The following is a 27974-nucleotide window of genomic DNA, read 5'->3' as shown; positions in this document are numbered from 1 at the left end:
ACTTGGGGTGCCATCTGTATAAAGAGATGTTCCTCGTATGTCCTCCTCTGCCAATTTGCTGCCTGAAATCCTTAAACGGGAAACTAAATCTTTAAATCTACCATCTGAGCTAAGGACTCTGTGCCAACATGACAGGAGAAAGATGCTCATTGAAAATTTCCCACTAAGATTTCATTGACTCATATGGATTTTTACTGGAGGTTAAGCTTTTTAGATAGTTGGTAGGGATGGGAGGGGTGGTTGAGAGCAGGAGGTCCTTGGATCCCTGAAAAAAAGAGGAGGGTGCCTGGAACTGCACAAAAAAAGGACATTCAGGGAAAATGCATACAACCTCACCTTCTCCATGACTTACCTGATCTATTGGCTGATGATTCTCCTGCCATCATCAAAGCAGGCCTGTGTGTGAGGCCTTTCGCGGGGAAGAAAGCTGTCTTTCTCCCACATGCCAAGGCCAATAGCACACAAAGCTGAGTTTGTGTTTAGTTTGCCCTGGTCTACAATGACCCCCTAGCAGAACTAGGGGGAGCTGATTTGGTCTGAGGTCCACTTCTTAGTCACCTGGGTACAGGCACAGGGACTCAGCACTGTGTTTTCCAAGCTTTGCTCGTGATATGCCTTCAAGTGCAAGTAAGAATCCACAGGCCCATGGCCAACATGGGATTCTAAACCAGAAGAACTGATATTAAAGTGGAATCTTCTCCTGACCCAGCCACCTGGACCTTTCCATTAGGTCCTCCAAAGACCAAACTCACCTTTAATACAGTCCAGGAAGAGGAACTTTTCATCAGAAAAAGCCCTGTATGAAGACCAAACTAACTCCCTTTCCTGTGACTACTCTCTGCCTGCCTTAGCCGGGCAAGCCCTTACATCAGTCTGCTCTTCTAGATGGCACTGCTGGGAGGGAAACATAAAGGACCCATGTCTAACTTTTCTCATAATTGCTTCTTAACCATTTTGCCAAAAAATACAGCCAGAGCACATGGTGTGGTAAGTACAATGGAAACTCAACTATTAAAATGACAGGATACACTCGGTCTGGAATACCTAAGAACAGGATGAAGAGACTGGATAACAGCTAGCTGATCCTTCATCTTGAAAAAAACTACAAGAGTTCCCAAAAAGTCCTGGAGTCACCTGTTGTGTTTAAAATATTGTGCGTATTAATATAATGAGCAATATTTGGTTTCATTATCAGCATTTGTTTTAGCATAATTAAAGCCATTTCATTCCTTTAAAAAATTGGCGGTCATATTCATATTCATGACCTGAGCTTAAGGGTGCCTTTTAATTCGTTTCCTATTTCAGCCTTTTCAAAAATCATATAACATATGAAAAGAAAATGGAAAGATTACTCATTTGACTGAAACCCTATTTGAAACTGCTCTGAACATATTTCCAACCACTTCCTGATTGATTGCCTGGGAATAAATAATCCCAAGAGGTGGCATTATATTTATATTTCTAAGTCAAGAATATTTCTCTTATTGCTGCACTTCTAAAATAGAGTCCCAAGAAAATGCATAAAATATCAAAATAGCATTTTCAATATCTGCCAAAGCTTAACATTTGCATCTCAGCAAGTAAGTGTGTAACTAGTGAGTAACCGGCCTCTTTGTCAAACATAAATGTACCAAATTCAAAGGTGGCTCCTTTTCAACCAAATTGTCTCAGCATGCAGAGCAGCAGGGAGAATGTTTTCTATAGAACACAGGCAAAAAAAACCCCATAATCTTTTTATGACTTTTCCAGGAGGGTGTTATATTAAGTTCCAGAGAGAATGATGAGATATCTGTAGTGAAATGGCACATTTTCTTTCAGAATCACCTACTCCATTTAAATGTGTTCAGTTCTTCACAATTTGCCTGTAGCGTTCTGCTGAGCTGCACCCAGCCTTTCCTGCCTCCTCCCTGCTCTTCCTTCCAGGATGGCAATGAACTTTGTAACATGACTCCTTGCTCTGATTTCCACCAGACCTGACCTCGCTAGACTTACCCTGACTCCACATGCATGCTTTTCAAGAGACACAATTTTGTCTTGTCTGGAGTGCAATGTAATTAGAAAGCAATTTGGCCCACACACACAGCTTCCATGGTCACTTGGCACTGCCTCACCCTGCCTCTGGCGGGACTGGTTTTGCTCTGTGTTGGCTGTCCTCCGAGATGTCTAGCAGCTCAGGGATCCTCCTCCTCGCCTGCTCAGAGCCTACGCTTGGCTGGACGCAGGGAGTGTCAGGTGCTGTCTGCTAAAAGCCTCAGGGGTCACTCTGGAGCCTTGGGTCAGTTGTGTCCCACATGGCCTCAAGCACAGACAAAAGAGGCTCAGCAGCCTCACACCAGCTGCCTAACCACTCGGCTCCAGTGCAGAGACCATCCCAATGGCACATTCAGCCCCCAAATCCTCCTCATTATATTGCTCACAAGCTTTCCCTGTAGTCCCTAAATCTCAGCCCCCAGGCTTCAAAGTGAAAGCCATTTTTCAATCGGCTCTCTCCATTTTTGCCCTTATTCACTAAGTTGCCGTGCCCTGTAAATTTGGCCTTCTCATTTCTGCTCTCAATACCCTAATTCCAGCTCCTTACCCAAAACGCTATAACAGCCTCTCAGCTTCCTTTAATTCTAGTGCTCTATGGCCAAATTACTTTTCCAAATACAAAGCTTTGGAAAATAATTATTATAACATTTTATAATATCCTTTTGCTCACGCTAGGCTTCTTGTGGCCTATAGTTGCCTTAGCTGGGTGTTCTGTTCTGCTTCCTGTTTATGTAAAGTTTCACTGGAGCACAGCCATTCACATGCATGTACATACTGTTTGTGGCTGCATCTGGGCTACGATGGCAGAGTCGAGTCATTGTGACAGAGACTACATGCTATGCAAAGACTAAAGTACTATTTGGCTCTTTATAGAAAGGTTTGCTATAAAAGCTTGCTGATCCCTGCTCTAAAATATGGTCCAAAATTTCCTTTCCAATTTCATTTCCTTAGAGCCTAGGCTTTCCTGCCTTTGTGCCTTGGCTTACATCAGTCTATTCTGCCCTGGGGAAACTCACCCCTCCAGGCCCATCACAAGTGTATTCTACTCAAGATGCTTTCCTAATTCCTGTTGCAGTGTAATGTGTGCCTGCTTTGCACCGTCACTCTTTATTATGGCATTTTGAGCATTCTGACTTTTGTTCTAAGTGTTACTGTATCTCCTTGCTTCCACTCTCACCTCAGTCAAGTGTTTAAGCTCCCTGAGGGCAGGAGCCATGCTCTAGCTCCCTGCACATAGTCATTCAATAGGTACTTGGAGACTAACTTGACTAAAACAACGAGTCTTTTCTTCCAGCAGAGTCCAGAATAAATAATCAACATTTCCCTCTGGGAAAAAATACAAGGTAGGAAAATGAGGTAGGAGCAGACACAACCTGTTCTTCCTTAGGAAGTTAAGAGTCTTAGAGAAGGCACTTTTGAAGAGGGTTTTTGGTTCTGTTTTTTGGTAAGTGATAGGGGAAGTACACAGATCCCATAGAAGAGACCCCTTAGGAAAGGGAGAGAATCAGACCAGAGGAATGTACAAGAGAGAGAGGCTTTGCCTCCTCACACATTAGGGCTCCACTGAAGGGAACCATTTCAAGGATGCCTTGGCCTACAGGCTAGCCAAAGGGCCTGAGTGAGTGGTTTCAGGAACTTTCACAGAGGAGCTTCAAGATCCATCTCAAGATCTCTGTGGATGAGAACATGGTAAAGGGATGAAGAAGAAGCTGAAGACCCTCATGAAACGGGGTCTTGTGACTGGCATATTAGAACCAGGAGTTGTCTGAATGGAGGGAGTTTGATCTTTCAGAATAGACTGTGGGCTGGGAGGTACATATATTGCCTGTGGCTACTGTAACAAATTACCATAAACCGGGTGGTTTAAAACACACGTATCTTCTCTCAAAGTCCAAATCAGATTAACTGGGCCAAAACCAAGGTGTCAGCAGAGCCAGGCTCTCTCCAGAGGCTTGAGGAGAGAATCCATTTCCTTGCCTTTTCCATCTTCTGGAGGCTGCTGGCATTCCTTCGCTCATGGCAGCATCGCTCCAATCTCTCCGTCACGGTCGTCTCACCTTCTCTTCTTTCTGTGTCACATCTCTCTCCTCCCTCTTATAAGAATATTTAGGACCTACTGGAATAATCCAGGATAATTTCCCATCTCAAGATCCTTAACTGAATCCCATCTGAAAAATACTTTTTCATCATAAAAGTAACATTCACAGTTCCGGAGATTCAGATCTACAGGTAGATATCTTTCAGGGCCAATATTTAGCCCTTCATGGGAAGCTTCTAAAGGAAAGCAAGCTGCAGGAGCTCAAAGAGGAGCTAGAGTGCTGCTGTGAGGTGAAGAGGTCACCGAAATAGTGGGTAAATGTGGAATGAGGGGCGTAGGGAGGAATGTGGCTTATTGGAAGGTAATATAGTGTAAGGCACTGCTCTTAGGACAGGGACCCTGACAAGCCAGAGTACGGGTTTGCACGAAGCTGGGTCAATGGTGGCAAAACCTGCTGCATGGAGGCAGAAGCAGGTTCAAGTTTTGTGGGAAAAGTTGCTTAGACATTCTTGGAAAGATTATTTTTAAGAAAAATAATCCAAAATTACAAATAAAAAGTTTTTTATGGAGGTGAATTTTTGTTTCGAATGAGAGAAGAAATCACAATAAATCACACATTATGAAAAGCCTGAGAAATGCCACAAACATCACATATCCAGAAAATAACGTACTTTATTTATTTATTTATTTATCCTCACCAGAGGATATTTTTTCCATTGCTTTTTCAGAGAGAGAGAGAGAGAGAGAGAGAGAGAGAGAGAGGAACATCAATGCACCACACTGCAACCAAAGTATGTGCCCTTGGCCAGAATCGAACAGGCACCCTTCAGCCAGCAGGCCCACCCTCTAACCACTGAGCCTAACCAGCTAGGGCACAACGTAATTTATTAACTGCTTGATGCCGCTCTCTGACACTTCCCCCCCTATTTTGCTGCCTATATACTTTTTGAACATCTTTTTGTAAAACAATAACTTTATAATATTTTCCATAGAAAGAAGAGAAAGGGAATTTAATTATTTCTTCTAGCATGATTGATCACAATATGGTTTGTATAATTAATAGTTTAGAAAACTTTCTTCATCTTCTGAACCAGTATTGGTAATACCTTATAAATTTTTTGGATTGTTGTCAAACGTGGAAAATCCTCCTTCAAGTCTCTTTCATATATGAACTGGTAAAAATGTTCTTCCTCTCTATTTATAGCACCACCACGAGAGTTGCCCTAAAAGTACAGGAATTTTGATCATTTCTATTTTGTGAAAGTTTCATTTAAAAAGAACCAAATGTGTGGTGCACTTATGATTGCACATGTTGCATTATCAAGTAGAAATCCTGACAGGAGAGGGCTTCCATTTGGTTCAGCATCTATGAAAAGTAAATTTTCTATTTGTGATTTTACACACTTGTTTGGAAGAATTTACCACAGACTAGTGTGTGGCTTTGTACATTGCAAATCTTATTTTTCCTGCTGGGAAGTCCAGGACCATTTCATATTTCATCTGGCTCATTGTGTTGATGAGTTTCCTCAGCAGGTAATATCCCCAGAGATATTCCTATACTGTGATGACTAGTAGTCATTTAATTATGCTCAAGAGAAACCACACTCTCTGTAATTATAACCCTCTAAGCCAACATTAAACGCATCCCCAACTCAACTTCCCCTTAGCCAGATCCCCAAAATGCTCATGTGCAATCTGACACTACCCAAAACAAGGGGAAGTATGTAGAATGGAAGTTGGAGTGGAAAGAGGCATTGGTCTTAAATGATTTTGGTTAAAATATTTTACTTTGAAATTTTTTTTTAAATGACCACATCATAAGGGTCTTTCCCAGGGCCTTGGAGGGAGTCAGTGCAAACAAGGGGCTCTGAGGCTCAGCTTCATGAGCTTCTCAGTCTAGAGTCACTCAGGTGTGACCCTTTAATAAGATTGCCCAGGAGAGAGAGCTAGGGACCAAAAAGATGTATTCTGTGCTAATGTGGTCTCCAGATCTACCTGGTTCTCTAATCACTCAGACATTTCCATAACAAGAGCCTCCTACATTTTTTGCTTAATCTGGGTTATAAAAATCTAGAGTCACTCTGGAAAACAGTTTGGAACTTTCTCAAAAAGCTAAATGAGGAGTTGCTGTATAGTCCAACAATTCCACTCTTAGATATATACCCAAAGGAATCAAAAGCAGGAACCCAGATTCTTGTACACCCAAGTTAATAGCAGCATTATTCACTATAGTCAAAAGTTAAAAGTAGTCCAATGTTTATCAGTAGATGAATGATTAGAGAAAATGTGGTGTTTGCATGCAGTGAAATATTACGCAGCCATACAAAGGAATGAAGTTCTGATACATGCTAAACATGGATGGACTTTGAAAACATTATGCTAATAAAATAAGCCAGACACAAGAGGTCAAATATTTTATGATTCCACTTACATGAAGTATCTAAATAGGCAAATTCATAGAGACAGAAAATAGATTAGAGGTTACCAGGGACTAGGGTAAGGGAGAATGGGGAATTATTGCCTAATGATTAGAGAATTTCCATTTGGAATGATGAAAAAGTTTGGGAAAATAGATAGTGATGATGGTTGCACAACCTTGTGAATATAATTAATGCCACTGAATTCAATACTTAAAAATTACTAAAATGGTAAATGTATGTAATGTATATTTTGCCACAATATAAAACAACCAAAAAAATGAGGTAATATTTGAACATTAGAAATGAATTCATTCACATCTGGCTATTCATGCATAAAAAATATCTGGCAGAATACTTACAAAAAATATTTATCTAAAATGATTGCAATTTTTGGAATAAGATTTTTGTAGAGTTGACTTCACATTAAACACATTTATATTTTTTTAAATCTTGCAGGTTAATTGATATTCACCTGGCATACATTCACCAACACTTCCTACTTGTCAACAATCAACTAACTATAGATGAATTCAATGGCAGCAAACATTGCAGCTTCCGAGAGATGGTGTGGGTTGCATTTACCACTGTTGTCTTCTAAAAAAGAAAGACTTACTTGATGGTGATTAGCCTGGGCTAATTTCTTTCAGTCCCTGAGATCCCAAAGTTTTGTTAAATGCCTCCTTGGCTATCTGCTAATACACTGACAGTCAGCTGGAGGTGAGGGGCAACCAGGAGACCTCCCAGAGGTTTCATCCAGAGCATAACAGCATTGATAAGGGAAGATCATTAAGTGAATGGGGGATGCATGTGCTTTCTGAACACTGTGAGTCATTTCTCTAAATATATTTGCCATCCTTGCTTCCCCTCCCCTACCCCAAGTTCCAGTTACTTTCTCAGTTGCTTTATCTAGGACAGTGATTTTCATCCCATGGCACACATAAATTAATTACTAAAATTCTGTGGCATACCAAAAAATATATTTTTTGATGACCTGACAAAAAATAGGTATAATTTTGATTCATTCACACTGGATAGCTATTGTTGTGTTTGCTGTTGTCATTTTTTAATTTGACAATCTAAGAGGAAAGAGGTCAGTGTCCCTGACTAAATAGTCATGTATTGCATGTTTTCAAAATCCTAGCAGTGCACTGGTGTGCCATGGCACAATGATTGAAAATCACTGACCTAGGAGATAATCAGAGCCTCTATTAGGTAAGGGAAGTAACACTAACTGCTGAACTCCAGAGTGGTTTAGCACAATACAAGTTATATTTTTCATTCAAGCAAAATCTTATGTGGCTGATTCTGGTAGGCAGGTAACTTCAGTTGTTCAGGGATCTGAACATCTTCTATCTCATGGCTCCACTATGAACTATGCCGTTGGAGTGGTCTGCTGGATCCTATGCATATGACCAGTAGAAGGAGGAGATAACTTGTACAAAATGGCAGAAGTGGGTTTTTATGTGCCAGGCCTGGACACAATGCATGTCACTTCTGCCTACATTCTGTTGGCCAGAACTCAGTCACATGGCCACACCTAGCTGCAAAACAGTCTGGGAAATAGGCTTTGGTGAGTACATAACAGTGTTTCTTACTGCAGGGATCTTTTAAGCTACACCATCAAATGTCTCTTCCCATCACCAGTACTATTTTATCTTTACTCCATTATGAAAGAGAAAAAGTCTCACCTTTCAAGGGGGGAGAATGGAAACAAAGAAACCTTAAACTCATGACTCCAGCCTGGACAAAAAAGCCTGGCCTCTAACTGCACCTAGGAGCCAGACCTTCCACCTTCCTGACTGAGTGCCTGGGTACCTTCTCTTGTGACCTGCTCTGAGCTCCAAGGCAAACTAGGACAGCCTCTTCTCAGAGGAAGACCTGGTTGGACATCTGGGATCCAGATGCTGCTGGCTTCCTTAATGGCTCTGAAAGGTATTGTACTTAAGCCCCCAAATCCTGCAAAGTCTGCATTTTGTCTCTGAGAGATCTCTCTCTTTTTGCACTCTTTGAGGGCCAAATTCTATGGAGCCAGGCTTCTTTGACAGCTAACAGGGAATTCTCAGTGGAGGACAGCTGATTTTGGATCAATGCCTGCTGTCAATCCTATAAAGCCCAGTTTACTGACCTATAGGGCTTGATGACAACCCCCTTCTGCTTTTGCAGTTAGTTATTTGAGGGCTTAATTCTAAAGCTAGGAGGAGATGGTGCACAGACAAGGATATGTTCATTTGGTTGATCATTCCACTCTCTGCCCTCTTTCTTGTGACTTTGTTTACAGTCCCAAGCAATGCATGTGGCCAGGATATCAAGACACAGTCAACAAGAAGTACCTTTTGCCTGCTCTCAGTGCACATCTCTTACTATTCCTTTGTCTTGGCATTTTATTTTTCATGAAAGGGATCCTAGAGATGAGGTTTGTCTCTACTATGTGATCTCTTAATCCATAATATGAATAGCAATATTAAGAGCTGAGTAGATTCATAAATGGTCAATTCATGATGGGTTTTCAGGGTAAACAAAAGTGCATTTCTACAACTGTAACTTTCCAAGTTTGAGACCAAGAACTACCACAACGTTGAACTTTTTTTCCAATGTATGCTTTAGTCGCACCAAGCCCTACACTGGCTGGATTGCATGCTGGCCCCAGAAGGAACTTTTTATGTTCATATGTAGCTCTATTACTAAAAATAACTGTAAGAAAAGTAAATATATATTATATTAATGCATATATATGGGCAATGAGTCTCAAAAATACACTTGCTTAAAGACCAGGGAATATAGCTCTCATGTGTTTATGTGAGAAGGATAAGAAGATCTTTCTATGTTCCAGGTTTTCATCTCACCATTTCTGAACATTTGCCTGTTCAGGTTTGCCTCCTCTGTACTATAGTGGAGAAGAAAAGGATGTGCTTTAGGGGATAATTTTAAATGCAAGGAATGACATACCTGACCAAAATGGGATTTACTTCCTCACATAGCCAACATCCTAGAGGTAGAGTGGTGCCAAGGTTGTTAAATCAGTGGCACAAAGGCATGGTCTTTTGGCTCTGCAGCACTCAGGTGTACCTCCTGATAGCCACAGGATGGCTGCTGCAGCTCCAGATATCACGTTTTCATTCAACTATGACCAAATGCTGCAAATGTCTTTCTCCTTTTTATCAGAAAGAAAGACCTTTCTTTGAATCCCCCAGCAGATTTCACTTGTACCTCATCAGCCTAAAAGGAGTCAATTCTTATTACTATAATCAGTGGCAAAGGGGAATGGTATTATCATAACTGGTTTAGGCCACTGGTTCTTAAATTTTATCATGAACCAGAATCTCCTGTGGGCCTTGTTAAAATGCAGATTGCAGTGTTCCACCACCAGACCTTCTGATTTAGTATATTAGAGTGAAGACTAATACTTGGCATTTCTAATGTTTTGCCAGGTCATTTTACTGCTGCTGGTCTGGGGAACCACACTTTAAGGACTACTGGTGTAGATCTATCTTGCTTCATTTTCTGGGGAATGTGGAAAATCACCTTTCTTGAATGAAGAGTGGCGGTTAGTGTAACTGGGGGAAAATATCAGGAACAAGTCAGCAGAAAGAAAGCTTGTTAGGCAGACACCCAGCCCTGTCCACCCCATGTTTTCCTGTTTGTTTTTTTTCACCCTCTTGTTTTCTGAATATATACCTAGACTCTTTTGGCCTTCTTTTAGGAACCATTGCAGATTAGATGATTTTACTGAAATATTTTCATTCCTATAGCAGATCTTCTTCCTTTGAGATTAACATAAATGCTAAGTCCATCAGTGTGTACTGCTTAAATTATGTAGAGCTTAAATTATTTCCTTCATTATCTATTACCTTTTTTCTTCTCTACAACATGTAGTTGGGCTTTGTGTTTGTTCAGTCATCCAGATTTATTAGATCCATCTTAAGTTCCTCATAATCCTCCTTAGCTCCTACCAAACTAAACACTTTTGTGTCATCAGCAAATTTTTCCACACTGCCATTCACTTCATCCTCTAGGTCATTACAAGTATATTGAGCTAAATCACTGGAACTACTAACTTGAACTTCAGGCATTAACAACATCTGAAATGACTTACCAACCGTGGCAGCAGCCTTTGATCAGTATATCAGTTTCTTGTGGTAAAAAAAATCCATATTTGATTCTGTTATTTCTTGTGCAGAGTTTGCAGTAGAGATTATACATATCTTTTTGAAACTATTCTTTGAAAGTTAGTGTATATGGGTTACTATAGAAAGATTTGGAGATACAAAATTTAAAGATTTGTTTTGAGACCCTCTTCAATCCCATGCCAAAGAACTAGCTACTTGGTATCAAATTCCACCACTGGAGAGGCATTCTTTGGAGTCAATAAGCATCTCTTTTAAAATGAAAGTGTCTCTCTCAAAAGGCTAAAGGATTTTATCATATATACCAACCTGAGTGGGAATCCATTGAGTAATCCTCATTCCCCCCAACTGAGATTTACACACTGAAGGGTGGAAGGTTGGAAGCAAGGAATGGGTTAACTTGGGAATTCAGAAGCAAACCTCACTGGGAAAGAATTCCCAGTGGGCTAGGGGCAGCTGAGAGGGTGGTAGTGGGAACTAGGTACAGAATTTGTAAGAAAAAAGGCCTCAGAAGGTAGCAGTGGGGACAGAAAAAGTGGGAATGCAGGCGAGACCAAGCACATCTCTCACAGTTTGATTCAAGACAGCCCTATTTAATAATATAATGCGTGTCTTAGTAAAGGTTAATAAAAATTCCTGGGACGTTCTTTAGCTTTCCTCCAGAGAAGGAGTGTAATACTTGAACTCCAGAACTAGCCTTTCTATTTTTATTTTTTTCTCATCTCCTGGTCAAAACAGGTTTTTAAGGCTTCATCGTAGTCCTGATCTTTGCCACAAGGCAGCCCCACAGAGCAGGAATCCAAGGTGTTGAAGGCTTTTAGGTGACTCACCAAAGGCCATATATGGTTAATGACAGACGGAAGATTCTGGTGATCAGTGCTGTTTCTATCATACCATGTGGTCTGTAGGATCAGGGCTGTTGTGGATGGTTGTGCAGACTGCATTGCACAAAGGCTCCTAGCTCATGGGTGACAGGGCAGCACAAACCATGGATGCCTTTCTGTAAGTAGCACGAAAGCCCTCACTGCCCTGGCAGAGGCCGTGCTTATTATTTATTACTTATTATTTTCCTACAAATGAGATCACACTTAACTGATCTGAGTTCTTAAGTTTACATTAAAGTTAATTATATAAAATTGGTGCCTGTAGGTCTGGTTCTAGGTATAAGGATGTTTGGATTTCTCAGCATCTTGCTGAGCTGTCTTGCTGCCTCAAGTATTGCCTCCTCCAGTCTCAGGGCCTACCACCGCATCGCTTCACTAACACTTGCCTTGTTTTTAAAAGCCTTATTGAGGTATAATGAGTAAACTATATACTATATACTGTATATATGTAAAGCGTATAATTTTACACATGCTGGGACATATGTACATCCATTAAACCATCACCACAATCAAAGTGATCAACATGTCCATCATCCCAAAGTTTCCTTCCTATCACTATAGATCAGTTTGTATTTTCTAGAGTTTTATATAAATGGAATCATACAGTGTCTGCTGTTTTATGTTTGGCTTCTTTCACCATCATAATTACTTTAAGCTTTGCCCATGTTGTTGCATATATCAGTGCTTCATTTCTTTTTATGCTGAATAGTATTCCATTGTATGGATATGCCACAATTTGTTTATTCATTCACCTGATGATGAACAATTGGCTTTTTCCCCTCTTTGTTTTTCTTTTTTCTGCTATTACAAACAGGGATACATATAAGTCTTTGTACAGACGTAAGCATTTATTTCACCTGAATAAATATCTAGAAGTAGAATGGCTGGATAATATGGTAAGTGTATGTTTAACTATTTTATAAAGTAGCAAACTTTTTTCCAGGTAATTGTACCATTTTATGTTTCCCCCAGCAGTGTATCAGAGTTCTAGTTTTTTCATATCTTGGCCAACACTTAATTTGGTCAGTCTCTTTAACTTCAGGCATTCTAAGTGATGTACAGTAGTATCTCACTGTGGTTTTAATGCACATTTCCTTAAGGAATAGTGATGCTGAGCATCTTTTTATATGTTTATTGGTTATCTGTATATCTTCTTTGGTGAATTGTGTGTTCAAATCTCTCATTTAAAAAATAGAGGTTATTTTTTATTACTGAGTTTTGGGAGTTATTAATACATTGTGGATAGCATTATTTATCAACTATGTGATTTATAAACATTTTTTCCTACTCTGTGGCTTGTCTTTTCTTTTTCTTAACAGTGCCCTTTGAAGAGCTGTTCGCAGTTTTGATGCAGTCAACTTATTTTGTATGTGTCTGTATTATTCTTTTGATATTGAATGTAAGAAATCTTTGCCTACCCTGAGGCCAGAAAGATTTTCTCAAATGCTTTCTTCTAGAAATTTTGTACTTTTAGTTTTACATTTAGAGTTCTAATCCATTGTGACTTAATTTTTGATATAGCCAGAGGCTTTTTTGCATAAGAATATTCAATTGTTCCATCTCCATTAGCTGAAAACATTATACTTCTTTGAATTATCTTTACACATGTATAAACATACCAATTGACTATATAGGTGTGAGTCTATTCCTGGACTTGCCATTATTTCTATTGATAATATCGTATATCTTGACACCAATATCACATTATCTTAATGACTCTATTCTGTTCTACTGATCAATTTATCTTTCATGATGCCATTACAGTCCCTTAATTGTTAAAGTTTTATAATATATGTTGAATAAGGTAATGTGGAATCTTTGTTCCTATTTTTCAAAGTTGTTTTGGTTTTCTGAGCTTCTTCCATATGAAATTTAGAATCAGCTTGCCAGAAGAAAAAAAAAAATTACAAAATGGATTTTGATTTGGAATGATTTTTTTCTATAGATTAATATTCTATAGATTAATTGTATGGAGTCATCTGACTAATTATTCCAGTAAACCACTCCATTTACTTAGGTAGTTTTAAGTGTACAGATTTTATACATGTTTCTTCAGATTTACTCCTATGCATTTGACATTTTATGCCATTTTAAATGGAATTAAAAAAAATATCAATAGCTAATTGTTCATTGGTAATATATAGAAATAACCAAATTTTGTATATTGATTGTGTATTCTGTAATCTTCCTAAAGTCACTTATTAGTTCTTGTAGCATTTTTGTAGATTCCATAAGATTTTTCTTCGTAGATGATTATGTCATCAATGCATAGAAACAGTTTTACTTCATTTCCAATCTGGATGCCTTTCATTTATTCTTCTTGCCTTTTTCACCTGGTTAGAACCTCCAGTATGATACTGAACAGAAGTGGTGAGTGAACATTTATCTCTTGTTCCTAATCTTCAGGAGAAAATATTCAAGCCCTTAATCATAAGTATGAGGTTAGCTATACATTTTCAATAGATAACTTTTATCAAGTTGAAGGAATTTCCTTGAATTCCTAGTTTACTAAAACTAGGAACTCTAATTACACATATATTGGGCCACTTGAAGTTGTCCCACAGCTCACAGGTACAGTTCATGATTTTCAGTCTTTCTCCTCTCTGTGTTTCATTTTGTTTAGTTTTTATTGCTATGTCTTCAAGTTCACTAATTTTTCTTTTGCAGTGTCCTCTGGCTGCTTTAGACATTGAGGTTACACAGGTTAAAATTTGATATGACTTCATTCTCATGGTTTGACTTTGAGCAAGTTACTTACTTTCTCCAAGTCTCATTTTCTTCATTAATAATTGGGGGAAATAATAGTTCTGGGAGGGTTAATTTTATGTGTCAACATGGTTAGATTATGGTGCTCAGTTGTTTGGCCCAACATTAGTCTGGATGTTGCTGTGAAGATACTTTGTGGATATGATCATCATTTACAATTTATTGACTTTAAAGGAAGAGTAGAGTACCCTTGATAATGTGGGTGGGCCTCATCTGAATAGTTGAAGCAAAAACCAAGGTTTCTGGGACAAGAAGGAATTCTGCCTCAAGACTCTAACATAGAAATCCTACCTGAGTTTCTATCCTGCAGCTTGCCCTATGGCTTTTGGACTCAAAACTGCAACTCTTTCCTGAATTTCCAGCTTACTGGCCTGCTGTATAAATTTTGGACTTGCCGGTCTCCACAATCACTTGAGTCAAATTTCTTAAATAAATTTCTCTAAGGAGAACAATTGTTATGACCTGTTATTTTGTTCTCTCCCAGTCTCTTTCCCATACTTCCCCTATCATGTATTTAAAATGTTAAAATAAATGTTACATAAAAATAAATAAATAAAATTTGCAAACAACTTAAGTGTGTGAGATTGCCTTCTATCATTTGCAGGTTACCTTTCATAAGCTGCAATGTATAAGGCAATCTTTAACATGAAATAAATCTTCTCTTAAAGTATGTCAATTTATGTATTAAACAAATACACCTGTGCGGGTTCAACAGTGGAGGCCTATGGGGAAAGTGACAGACATTATTTTCCCATCAACTCCAAGTTTTTACCCATACTTTCGGTACAGGGCTGCCCTGAAATTCTCTTCCACTCCACTTCCTTCATGGAAGCAGCCACAGGGGCTAGTGAAAAACTTGGGGGTCAGAGGCAGGAAACTGAAGTAGAGGGAACCCAATAAAGTGGCAGAATGAAGTTGGAGAGATAATGAAGGAAAGATCAAACCCCCAATTTTTATATTAAACAATCCAAGGTAATATTTATATACTCAGCCAAGCAGGATGTAATAGCTCTGACTTTCCCCTCTGGGCCCTAGAGAATTAAGAGGGTAAGACAGGAACCTTTTAAACTAGGAGAACTTTTTCTGCTGACAATTTTGGGTTTTTCCTCTTACATTATTATGCACATCATCACAATAACATTAAAACCTGGTATTCCTGACAGTGTGTTTTCAGTAGTAAGCATCTATACAGAGATTATGAAGTGTGACTCCCACATTTTGGGTGGACCTTCACCCTATCAACCTATTTGCTCAAGTAGATGCATGCATCAATTCCGTTACAGGACTATAGGTTAAATAAAGTATGAGCTCTCACCACTTCTGTAGACAGAGGGATTTAAGCAACAGGAGAAAAGGCAATAGTATTCATTCTAGTAAACATGTATAACTTACAGCACTGGGAAATAAATGGAGAATAATGATAGGAAAATGCTAGACATTTAATTTATCTAGTATTCTTTTTCTTTTTGGAGTGGATTTAGGAAGTTAAAGTGTGTAAGCTGACGCAGTTAAACATTTAAGTCCTAGGGAATTCTGACATGTGACTATTTTAGTCCCATAAAAATTTAAATTTCTTGCTTTGGAAAGAGACAAGACAATGGGAGAAAGAAAAGAGACACTCATAATCCAAGAATGAACTTTAAAATGGTGATTCATTTATTCATTTAACCTTCATGATTTGATTCATGCTATGAAACTGGCACAAATAAACACTGAATGAGTCATTTTAGAATAAATTTCAGATGAAAAGCTTTGGTAGAAAGGGAACTACACTGTATATCATTTGTTAAATCTCATTTCTCTAAAACTTTTGACTTTCTTTATTCTTTTATTGGCTTTCTCTTGCCAGTTTCTGGTCTCCATGGTTGAGTCATTATGTCTGTTAAAAAGAAAAGTCAAAATTCATGAAAAACATATAAAATAAGACTAATTTTGAAATTATAGATAGTCCAGGAAATAATAAAGTTAACACACTTGGATCACTTTCAGATTTACAGAAAAATATATTCCACCGAGTATGAACACGAAGCAACATTACCTAGAAATCCACTAATAGTTTTGCAGCTTTATTGGAAGACTGAGATTTTACTATTCCCACTATAGCAGAACATTTTATGAAAATGCCTTTAAATCTCAACAACTAACCCTGGAGTCATGCCAAATTACTTTTTAACCCCAATCAGTGGAATGCACCATTAAATGAAAATATGAAAATTTGAAGAATATCTTCAGAGACATTACAAACTACTTAAACATTAAATCATCTCATATAAGATGAATCAATGATCAGAATGGGGAGATTCTCTGAGAAGGATGAAATATTTATTTAAAAGGCCAATGGGTCATGGGACACACAGTTTGCTTGTAATATGTTCAGTAAATCACTATGTTCTCACTTCAGGGACTCCAAACACTGCAATTTCCTCTAAACTGAATTTTGATTGTTCAACAAAATAAGATATTGCACTCTACTATACTAAGAAATAACATAATAAATAGCAATATAGATGTTGGTTTTCCCCCTCCTCCCTCTGAAACTTCTCTGGAATTTCCTGCTTCTCTTTTGTGACAAAGATTTCTTTTTTTCCATCATTCTTTTATGGGCGATTGGTTCCTATCATTTTTGAACATGTATTTTTCTTTAAAAATATCAGATTTAAAAAATTTAGCCTTACATTGTCTCATAAAAATTATGCTCTCAATACAACCAGACCCAGATTGTAGATTTGCTTTCTCCCCCCCCCCTTAAAAAAACAAACAAGAGAAAATTCAATAAAAACATTCTACTTCCCACCAGAGACACTGGTGACGGTAATCCAGGTATTACCCTACCTGCAAATATGTGTCCAGAACACAGGGCCTGCATGGCAGTATTTTAAAAGCTTAACCTAAGATTTTCATATTAAGAATGGAATGGAATGTCTTTTGATTCCTTAAAACTCTATTTTTTAAGAAAGGTACCTTTTAAAATGATCTGGGTGATGACCTGGGACTGCAACCAGGTACCCTGTGGAATAATGAGCTCACCTGCCTCCCTTTCTCAGCCTTTTTTAAAAGTGGAGAGGCAGCACCCAAAAATACATCACAAAAAGATGTGCACTGCAGTGTCCCTTTATAATGACCACACATAGCCTGACTGTCCATCAAGAGGAGACTGAAAAAGTTCAAGTATATTGGAGGGGTTAGAGTAGAAGCACTGGAGACCAGCTGCCAGTTACTAGCTAATTTTTAAGTTGGAGTGAAGCATGAGATACTAGTTCCTAGTATTCCCAGCACCTATATCAGTGCCTGGCACATAATTGCTGCTCAATAAATATGTGTTGTAGAAATATAAAAAGGTTGCAAGAGTGCCCAGCAAATAGTTTGCACCCAGATGGTAGCTATTATTATGGTATATACATACAATATAATAATAGTAATTTAAAAATCTTATGTATCAATATGTAAGGATAAATTCTAAAACTTTAATTATGATATACATGTAAAAGTATAAGGTGCTACAATTTTTATAAAAAAATAGCTCAAATGTGCAGTTATGTGCACACCTATTTTTATATCTGCACATTCACACACACAAGGCTATCCCTGGAAGCATCCACAGGCACTGGTATGCTTATTTTCCTTTGCATACTGTTTTGTAGTTTTGACTTTTGGCCATTTGCATATATATATGGCAGGTTGGTTTTCTAGGAAGCAGGTTTTGAGTTAAGGTTAATGTGCAGGATGTTATTAGGAAGGACTCTGGTAGAGGGGAGAGGAAGGAAGCAGGACTGGGAAGAGGGAGAAGTTGATCTTCGATGGACTCCCAAAAAAGGCTTCAGGCAACCCCCCTGAAAATTCTGAAGCTGTGATGGCCCCTTAGAGTTGTTCCAGGATGGAAAGAGGGGCCAGGTCCTCATGACCCCAATTGACCAGGCACTGGACGCTGGCTGGCTCTGAAGGAGGCATACCTTGAGTCAGGTCATCTTTTTCAGCTGAGGCAATCCCTCCAAAGGGTTGATGGCTAAGGGCCTTCTTTCACCACATTTCCAGCAAATGGGCGCTAAGTACCCATTTCCTGAAGGGGCACTGGGAGATGCATGATAGTATTCAGGGCATTATTGGTTCTTCAATAAATGAATGACACAACTATCAAGTATGTAATGTCCAGTCTCAATAATTAAAACACTGGGCTAGCTCAGTTGCGGCTTCCAAGTTTTTCTTACACCCTGGCAAAAGTACATGAGTTTTATCAGTTTGTTAAGGGATGGTTTAAGCAGTGCTTCCTGGAGAAATTTATTTGTGCATACTTACTGCCTTAATAGGTTACTCAATAATTATAACCTATTGATAATTCAGGAGTACATGAGTTGGCCACTAGAGAACAAGATGTTTTCCTAGTTTAGACCTTAATAATATTAAGAGTTAAGGGTAGACTCTCTGTACAACCCAGGAGCATGAATATAACATGGACCATTGTTCTACAAAATGGGATGTGTGTGCACGAAGGAACACAAAAGACACAAACTTGCCCTCTCTTTATGACAAAGACATTTGTTAAGGAAAGGAAATTTGAGAATTTCTATGTATATATATTTCAGTCTTTAAAAAAGGAAGAATAAGGAAGAAATAAAGATTCCCTAATATGTAATAAACATGTGAAGTTTGGCCCCTTACTCAGTCCATAAGCCAGACTACCTCATGTCAAGTACAGCAGAAGGGAAAGCCCTAATTCCACAACACAAAAGATAGTGGCAAGGATACACCTGCTTTTACCTTCATGTAACATTTTGCAGTTAATTTGTTCTTGATTAACTGGAATGCCAAATATTATTACTTAGTTTTAACAAATCTTCACAAAATTATTATGGGGCATTGACTATTGACTTTTTTTGTAATGTGGTATCTTGAATTGGACCCTGGAACAGAAAAAGAACAATATTGAAACTGGAGAAATTAAAGTCTGTACTTAATTATACTTTAATAATGTAAATTTCTTAGTTTTGAGAAACATACTGTGGTTACATAGGATGCTAACATTAGGTAAAACTGGGTGGAGGGTAAATGGGAAATCTTTTTTAAAAAATTTAATTAAAATAAAATTTTTAAAATTTATCTTTATTGTTAAAAGTATTACAGATGTCCCCCCCTCATTAATTGTCTCCAGCCTGCAACCCCAGCCCCCAGGCCTTTGCACACTATTGTCTGTGTCCATGAGTTTTGTATATATGCATATAAGTTCTTTGATTAATCTCTCCCTACCCACTTCCCCAACCTTGACTTCCCTCTGAGATTCGTCAGTCCGTTCCATGCTCCTGTGTCTCTGGATCTATTTTGTTCATCAGTTTATATTGTTCATTACATTCCACATATGAGTGCGATCATGTGCTACTTGTCTTTCTCTGATTGACTTATTTCACTTAGCATATTACTTTTTAAGTCCATTCATGGCATCCTTCTGTTTTGTTTTGTTTTTTGTTTGCTTTTTATTTTAAAAATTTATCTTTATTGTTGAAAGTATTACAGGTGTTCCATTTTCCACTCCTCTATTGACTCCCTCCACCTCACTCCAACACCTTTCCTAGGCCTTCACCCCATTATTGTCTGTGTCCATGGGTTATGCATATAACTTGTTTGGTTAATCTCTTCCCAACCCCCACCACACTTCCTTCTTCCCTCTAAGATACGACCATCTGTTGCATGCTTCACTGTCTCTGGGACTATTTTGTTTGTCAGATTCTTTTTTCATTAGCTTCTTCTTAAAGAAGACCCTTCAACATTTCATGTAATACTGGTTTGGTGATGATGAACCCCTTTAGCTTTTTCTTATCTATGAAGGTCTTTATCTGACCTTCAATTCTAAATAATAGCTTTGCTGGGCAGAATAATCTTGGCTGTAGGTCCTTGTTTTTCATCACTTTGAATATTTCTTTCCACTCCCTTCTGTCCTGCAAAGTTTCTGTTGAGAAATCAGCTGAGAGTCCTATGGGCGCTCCCTTCTAGGTAACTATCTGCTTTTAAGATTCTCTCTTTGTCTTTAACCTTTGGCATTTTAATTATGATGTGTCTTGGTGTGGGCCTCTGTGAGTTTCTTTTGTTTGGGACTCTATGTGCTTCCTGGACTTGTAAGGCTATTTCTTTCCCCAGGTAGGGGAAGTTTTCTGTCATTATTTTTTCAAATAGATTTTCAATTTCCTCTCCTTCTGACACTCCCATAATGCAAATGTTGGGCTGCTTGAAGTTGTCCAGGAGACTCCTTACACTACCTTCATATTTCTGGATTCTTTTTACTTTTGCTGTTCTGATTGGGTGTTTGTCACTTCCTCATATTCCAAATTGCTAATTTGATTCTCAGCATCCTCTACTGTTGATTCTCTGTAAATTATTCTTCTTTTCAGTTAGTGTAGTATTCATTTTTGACTGATTCTTTTTTATGTCATTGATGATCTCACTATTTTCCTTAAAAGTCTTACTAAGATCCTTGAAATTCTCATTAAGTTCCTTGAGCAACCTTATAACCATTGTTTTGAACTCTTATATAGTAGCGTGCTTGGTTCCATTTCATTTAGTAATTTTTCTGGCTATTTCTCCTGTTCTTTCATTTGTGACATGTTTCTTTGCCTCTGCATTTTGGCTGCTTCCTGGTGTTTATTTCTATGTATTGGGTAGAGCTGTTATGTCTCCTGGAATTGGTAGAGTGGCTTTGTCCTGTAGGACCCAGTGGCTCAGTCCCCCCAGTCACCTGAGCTGCACCTTCTAGGTGCTCCCCTGTGTGGGCTGTGTGCCCTGTCCTGTTGTAGTTAAGCTTTGGTTGCTATTGGTGTCACTGGAAGGAACTGACCCCCAGGCCAATTGACTGTGAGAGCCAGCTGCAGCTACAGCCAAAGAACTGGTGTGCTGGAGATATCTTTTTGGAACAGGATTTACTTCAGTGGGGCTTTGGTGTTGATTGAGTCTGCCCCTTGAGTGTGTCACTCGTGGATGTGGTAGGGTTGTAATCCAGTGTGATCAAAGCTGACCACCAGGTGCACTGTTTCTGGGGCCTTCCGGGAGGTGCAAAGTCAGCCTCTGCCTGTACCCTGCCCAGGGCCACCCAGCATGAGCTCTACTGCAATCCATAGATGGCTGCTACTTCTGTTGGGCTCAGAGGTGCCCAGGAGAAGCCAAGCTGTGAACCAATACAGGCTGCTACTAGTGCTATGCCTGGAGCCACTTAGGGAGAGGTATGGGGCATGCTGAGGCAATATGCTGCTTGTTTGAGAAATTTTAGGAAAGTTCTAAGCCTAAGGCAAAAGAAGCCACTTGCATAGAAAAGCCACTGGAAATGGCTTGGATGAGCTTGCAAGTAGGGAAGGGTGGGGTCTCAGAATCACCAGGGCGGGGTGAAAGGTGTGAGTCAGGTTGATGGAGATTCAGGGATGGTGCCTACCTGTTGGCTCTCTGTTGGGGGAAGGCTCATCAAAGGAGCAGTGGTTTCTGCTGTCTCTTCTGTCTGAGAGAATGGTGTCCCTCCAGCTATTGCCCTGATTCCAGGCATATTAGATCCTTCCCGAATGTTCCAGGCTCCTTTCAAGCTACTGCCCAGTGCTGGAGCTCAGTGTCAGTGAGTCCCAATAAGTCAGTGCATGGGCCCTTTAAGAGGAACTCTCTGACTCTAGCAGCCCCCTCCTCCCTCAGCCTCAATTCCCACTGGTTTTTACAGCCTGAAGTTGTGAGGACTTCTCTTCCTGGCACTGGAACCCTGGGCTGGGGGGCCTGATGTGGAGCTGGTACCTCTCACTCCTCTGGGGAAACCTCCATAGATGAGATACCTCTCCCAGTTTTAAACCCCATCACCCAGGTCTCAGGTTCCCTGTTTCCGAGACTCCGCCCAATTCAGCCCTGCGTCTCTACCCCTCCTACCAGTCTCAATGTGTTTCTTCTTTAATACCCTAGTTGTAGGACTTCTTTTCAGCTAGATTTCAGGAGGTTCTGAATAATAGTTGTTCTGCATTTTAGTTGTAATTTTGATGTATTTGCGGGAGGCTGTCTGGGCGTCTCCCCTTTCATTTTGTTGTCCTCTCCTCAAAATCACTATTCACTTGCAAAATATCTTTTGAATTTTCTGTTGAAACTAATGGCCACATTGCTCTATAGACCTAACAACAAACGGTTGTGTTTGGGTTTTTGGTGTCACCATGTTGCTAGGAGAACTTCTATGGAATTTACAACGCCTCACTATCTTTACTTCTCCAGTACAGCTCTGCCATGTGCACAGGACACTGCGTGTGTGCAGGGGAGTGAGATGATGCATCACAAGGCCAAGTCCAGAACACCAATTGAAAGGAAAGAGTTCCACCTGGACTTTGTGGGAGAAGAACTGAAGTCTAGCATAAAAGTCCCAAAATCAAAATAGGGTTTTTATAATTTTAAGAAACTTCAAATATTATTTTGATTTTGCTTTTGTGCTACCCAAACTTTCTCGTTTCTCCTTGACAATAGTTCTAGCAAACAACAGTAAAATGGGCCAGAAATGCATTTTGTTGGATTTTGTTGGAAATAGGCAACGACCTGGCCCCAAGTTTCATTTGCCGGACTTGGTAACTCTCCAAGCACAGTGGTATGAGGGTGGTATGTTAGCCAAAAACCTTGTTGATCAGATCAGCAAACACAGGCCAAGAGAGTGGCAGAGGTTGAAGACGAACAGAACAGATGCTCTATGTGCAAAACAGGTAACAAGGTGCTAAACTGAGTGCCGAAACAAAGAGCACATATGTACCTCCTCTTCTAAGAACCAGAATTTCAAGTGCCACACACTTTCTTTCCTTTGTTATTTACTAAAAAGTATCCCTCCAAGTATAATGTGTGCATATATTTTCAGAGTGATAGAAAAAAGAATAGAGATTGACTCACCATCTAACATTTTTGAAATATTTGAAAACTGCCTTTGCTTTGAAATGTTGGAAAACCATACTTGCTTAGAAAATATAACTCATTTTATTTTTTATATATTCCTGTTTTTTAGTGGGAAGCTTGTTTTATAAAACCTTCTAAATCAGAGCATGGTGGCCTTTCTGGAGTCTTCCTTCTGAGGGCCAATATGAGGCCATTTCCCCTGTGATTGTGGGCTGGAGGGCACAGCCACATGTTCCCACATCTGCTTCTGGATGAGTCCAGGTGGAGAAAGGGCATGACGTTTTCCCCGGCAGACCCACCCCTTGGGTAAAAATTGGGAGAATAGGAAATGCCAGGAAGGATTTGGGTGTGTTAGATTTATGGGGAAATTTTCCACTTCCAATGCTCAGTGGGCTGTCGGGGCTTAGGCCTGCTCAGTACAGGTGATGGAGCCCCTGGCCACCCTTTCTGTGGGTAGTGATGTGCTCTGGCTGAAATGCTGAAGGGGTAGAGGACGTTTCTCAAAGAACTTAGGCTCTCTTTCTCATAAGAACCTACTCACTGGAAGGATTTGCTGTCATTTATGCTATTTGAATGCCATGGCTGTCACAGGAAATGGTAATATTTGTATGGTCACTGGGACCACAGCTCAAAGCTGGAGAAGCCTGGTGGGAAGATCAATTAGTCAATACACTTGTAAACCCAATTGGCACAGAGGTTGGGAAGATCTAGTTCAGACCATAGCCCTATCTGTGTTTGAGGAATGAAAGCCTTTGTCCACCATTAAAGGATTTGAAGGGACATGAGCACTTTCTTAGTGCTAGGTTGTGTCATGTTGTGTAGGCTGCTGTCACATTTTTCTGTTGTGGGATAACAAAGGCTGCATGGACTGAAGGAAAAGAAGAAAGTAGTCCTGTGGGGGGTTGGAAATCTTGGCGGTTGGCAAGGCAAGGCATTGGATTCGTATTCAGTAATGAGAAAGGGAAGGAATATTGGTGGGAGAACACATCAAATATCTCCTAGGGAGGTGGTCTCTCTTCTCCTTGCATATCATCTGGCAAAGAGGAAGTCATTTCATTCACATACTGAAAGTAATTGCCCCCTTACCAACAACCTATGAAATTAAGAGCATTTCATGTACAAGCTCAAAGATTCAGGGAGTATGGTTTTGGTTGTTTTAATCATTTTAAAGCCAATTGTCAGACTAAACAACAAAATCATTTTCTTGTTACAGAGTTTTATCAAGATGAATCATACTTTATTAAATAATTTTTTTCATCTGTAGTGTTCACTGACTCCAAATAATGGTGAAGCTAGTAATGACCAGAGTATCCTACTCTGAGACAGACAACCCAAATCTAAAGACGGCTTGCAGAGTTTCTTGGCTGAGTTCCTCAGAAACACCTCTTTTCCAGTTCAGCTCAGATAATCTCTGGAATCAAATGATTTTGCTCACCCCTTAACTTTGTCCCCATTTTTTATAATAAAAATTCAATTACTTTAAGATCCCATGACCAGTAAGGCAATGCCAGGGTTGGGTTGTAAGTAAACAGGGATGGCCAGAAAGATCCAAGACCACAAATTGGGTTAGCAGATTCTATAGTTCCAGTGAGCCAGAGTAGGGAGCAGGCCAGGACCAGGGCTCTAGCATGGGAGAGGCAGAGCCCAGGAGAGTTGGCATCAGGCAGGTACTGCAGGCCTGGGAAAGTAAGACCCAGTGTCCAATAAGTCAGAAAGCAGAAATGCAGCTAAGTAGACCACACAGAATTCAGATCTAGGAATAAGCAAAGAGGCTGGAAAAGACCTTGAGTGCCCATGGGTGAATGGAGCATGATACTGAGCCTATTGCTCTCACATGCCTCCCTCCATGAGTAAATTGAATCCCAATTTGGAGGTTGGGCCCATCCAGGAGCACAACAGTGCCCAGGATCTGGAGCTGTGAGTGATCAGTGCAGCAAGCCTGACAGTAGTTCAAAGGGAATCATGCTATTCCCCTAAGCCTTAAATGCATACCAGTTCTTTGGTGCTGCCCACAGTATTCCCCTTCTCGTTTGACTATAGTGACCGAGGCCTTCATCACAAAATACATGAAACTCTAAGTGGCCTCAAATAAGGATGGAGAAGAAGGGATGTAAAATTTAACTCTGGTAGGTAGAAAAACAAAAACCAAAAACTATTGTTTCATGTGGAGACAGGAAGCTAATAGTGGTATAGCATGGTGAACTTTGGAGGAGAGATGTTTAAAACTATTGTATTTAGAGCAGAAAAGTCAGAATGATGGATTTTGTAAGGCATACTGGGATAAAAGTGTGCTTGCAGCTGAATGTAACTGGTGTTGCACAGGTGTGGGACTTGCCTGGAGGCCCCAGGGCTAAACTGGGGGCTGAAGGTGGCCAATATCTCCTCACACCTAGAACTCACTCAAAGCACAGAGATAAGGAGCTCAGATTGCAATAAGTGTGAAGAAAGAAACAGAAGGGAAGCATAACATGATGTTTGGATCAATTCCCCAAACTCCATTCTGCCACCCCTGAGCTTCAAGCACCAAATCTGGGGACACCAATAGGTGCACATGATGGTTTCAGCCCTCAAAGAGCCTGAGTGGTAGTGCTTGTGTGGGGTGGGGGTGGGTTTGGGGGGACGGGAATGGAAACAGAAACTCACTGTCAGGACTGACAGCAGGACCCACAGGGTGTAATGAGAGGATAAGTTTATTCTTATCTCCAGGCTCCCTTTAGTGCATCTGGTGGGGCTGTACTTTCTCAATCCGGGGGAAAATTCAGGGCCCATAACTTTTCTGACCACATTTAGATGTGAAAAAAAAACAAAATCAGTCATTTAAATCTCAAAACATTATCTAAGTCAGTAATTAATATGGTTAATCAAGTGTAATATTCAAAGCTTCACATTTCATTTCACAGTAAAACTTAGTCTTCAGGAGCACAGATCCTCCCACCCACCCCCACACTCCCATCTGTGGGGTTCAGACTCCTCCAGCATGGGGGGGTGGGGGAGGAGGGGGAAAGTCAGGGAGCCAGAAAGATCTTACTGGACTACACAAGGCAGTGGGTTTGCACTGTTGACCTGGCTGGTATTCCAGCAGCTTCTCAATGGTGTGGTGCCTTCATGAGTTCTCCCTAACCCTCCACCTCCCTTTCCCAGCTCATCCTCAATCCTGCAGACATCTCCACTGTGGCCCCTTGATGTTTTGCTTGCATCTCATCTGGCTGCTCACTTTCCACTCTTTTCTCAGCTCCTGGGAATTGAAATCACTTTCTGGCCTGTACTTGGCCAGCTTTATCCCTATTTTCACTGAATTGCCCTCATCTAACCCTCCAAAAATGCTGGGAGTCCTCTGCCCCTACTCTGAGTGCAAGCTTACCCTAAGGCAGCTTCCTCTTTTTTCCCCCTCAGTTTATTTTGTTCATCAGATTCCACATATAAGTGAGATCATGTGGTATATGTCTTTCTCTGATTCATTTCACTTAGCATAATAATCTACAGGTCCATTCATGCTGTTCCAAAGGATAAGAAGAGTTCCTTCTTTTTTATAGCCTCGTAGTATTCCATTGTGTAAATGTGCCACAGCTTTTTATCCACTTATCTACTGATGGGCAATTGGGTTATTTCCAGATCTTAGCCATTGTAATAACGCTGCTGTGAACATAGGGGTGGATATATTCTTTCTGATTGGTGTTTCAGGATTCTTAGGATATATTTCCAGAAGTGCAGCTGCTGAGTCAAATGGAAGTTCCATTTTTAATTTTTTGAGGAAACTCCATACTGTTTTCCACAGTGGCTGCACCAGTCTGCATTCCCACCAGCAGTGTACTAGGGTGCCCTTTTCACCACGTCCTCGTCAGCACTTGTTGTTTGTTGATTTATTATGGTGGCAGCTACCTCTTCTTTCTTTGCCATCAGAGCAGCTGGCTTCCAGGCTCTCCCCTCTACACTCCTCAGCCAGACTCCAGCCCATGGTGTCCCCAAGCTTCAGAGGACACAGGCTAACCCTCCCAATTCTCCTTAAAGCTCCTATACATTGGTTTGAGGTAGGGCAAGCCACCCTATTCTTCCAGGTGAGACCCATACCTTAGCTTTCTTTCAAAAACTTTTCTACTGTAAACTTCAATTTTTTTTCTTGTCCTCTCTGTCATCTTTTATAGTCTGAAGGTAGGTGGTTGGCTGAGAGTATAAAACTAGACTTCATAAGCACTTTTTGCAAATCTTGCAGCTCGCTTTGTGATATTTCATCTATTGTAATGTTTCATTTATTGTTTCATCAGTTGAAATTGAGACTAAAATAGTTATAATTTAGCATCTTATACAATTAGCATAGTACATCCCTTTTTCTCCCAGGGCGTAGCATGTACAGAAAATGACAATATTTGAGTGGTACTCAAGGGTCAATGGATGTGCTGTTCATGGCTGGAGGTGACTGACCAAGAGCTCCAGCTGCTCTAGGCCTAATGTGTATGCCTCAAGTCCTAAGGGCACACCCACAAACTATTTGCAACACACCAATGCAACTTAACATTGGTTGGGAAGCTGTGCATTAGACTGTGCAAGGCCCCAAGTGGTGCAGAAAAGCAAATGATTCATTTGAGCCATAGCATTAAGCTACCCAGACCTGGTGATGCCTGATTTCGGTTTCAAAAGATAAAGAGGAGCCCGGCCGGGAGGGGCTCAGTGGTTGAGCGTCGACCTAGGATCCAGGGGATCAGGGTTCGATTCCCGGTCAGGCTACATGCCCGAGTTGTGGGCTGCAGCCGATCAATGACTCTCTCATTATTGATGTTTCTCTCTCTCTATCTCCCTCTCCTTTCCTCTCTGTGAAATCAATAAAAATATATTTAAAAAA

This window comes from Miniopterus schreibersii (assembly GCF_964146895.1).
Source record: "Miniopterus schreibersii genome assembly, chromosome: 1".
Taxonomy (NCBI): Eukaryota; Metazoa; Chordata; class Mammalia; order Chiroptera; family Miniopteridae; genus Miniopterus; species Miniopterus schreibersii.
Note: the sequence above shows the minus strand (reverse complement) of the source record.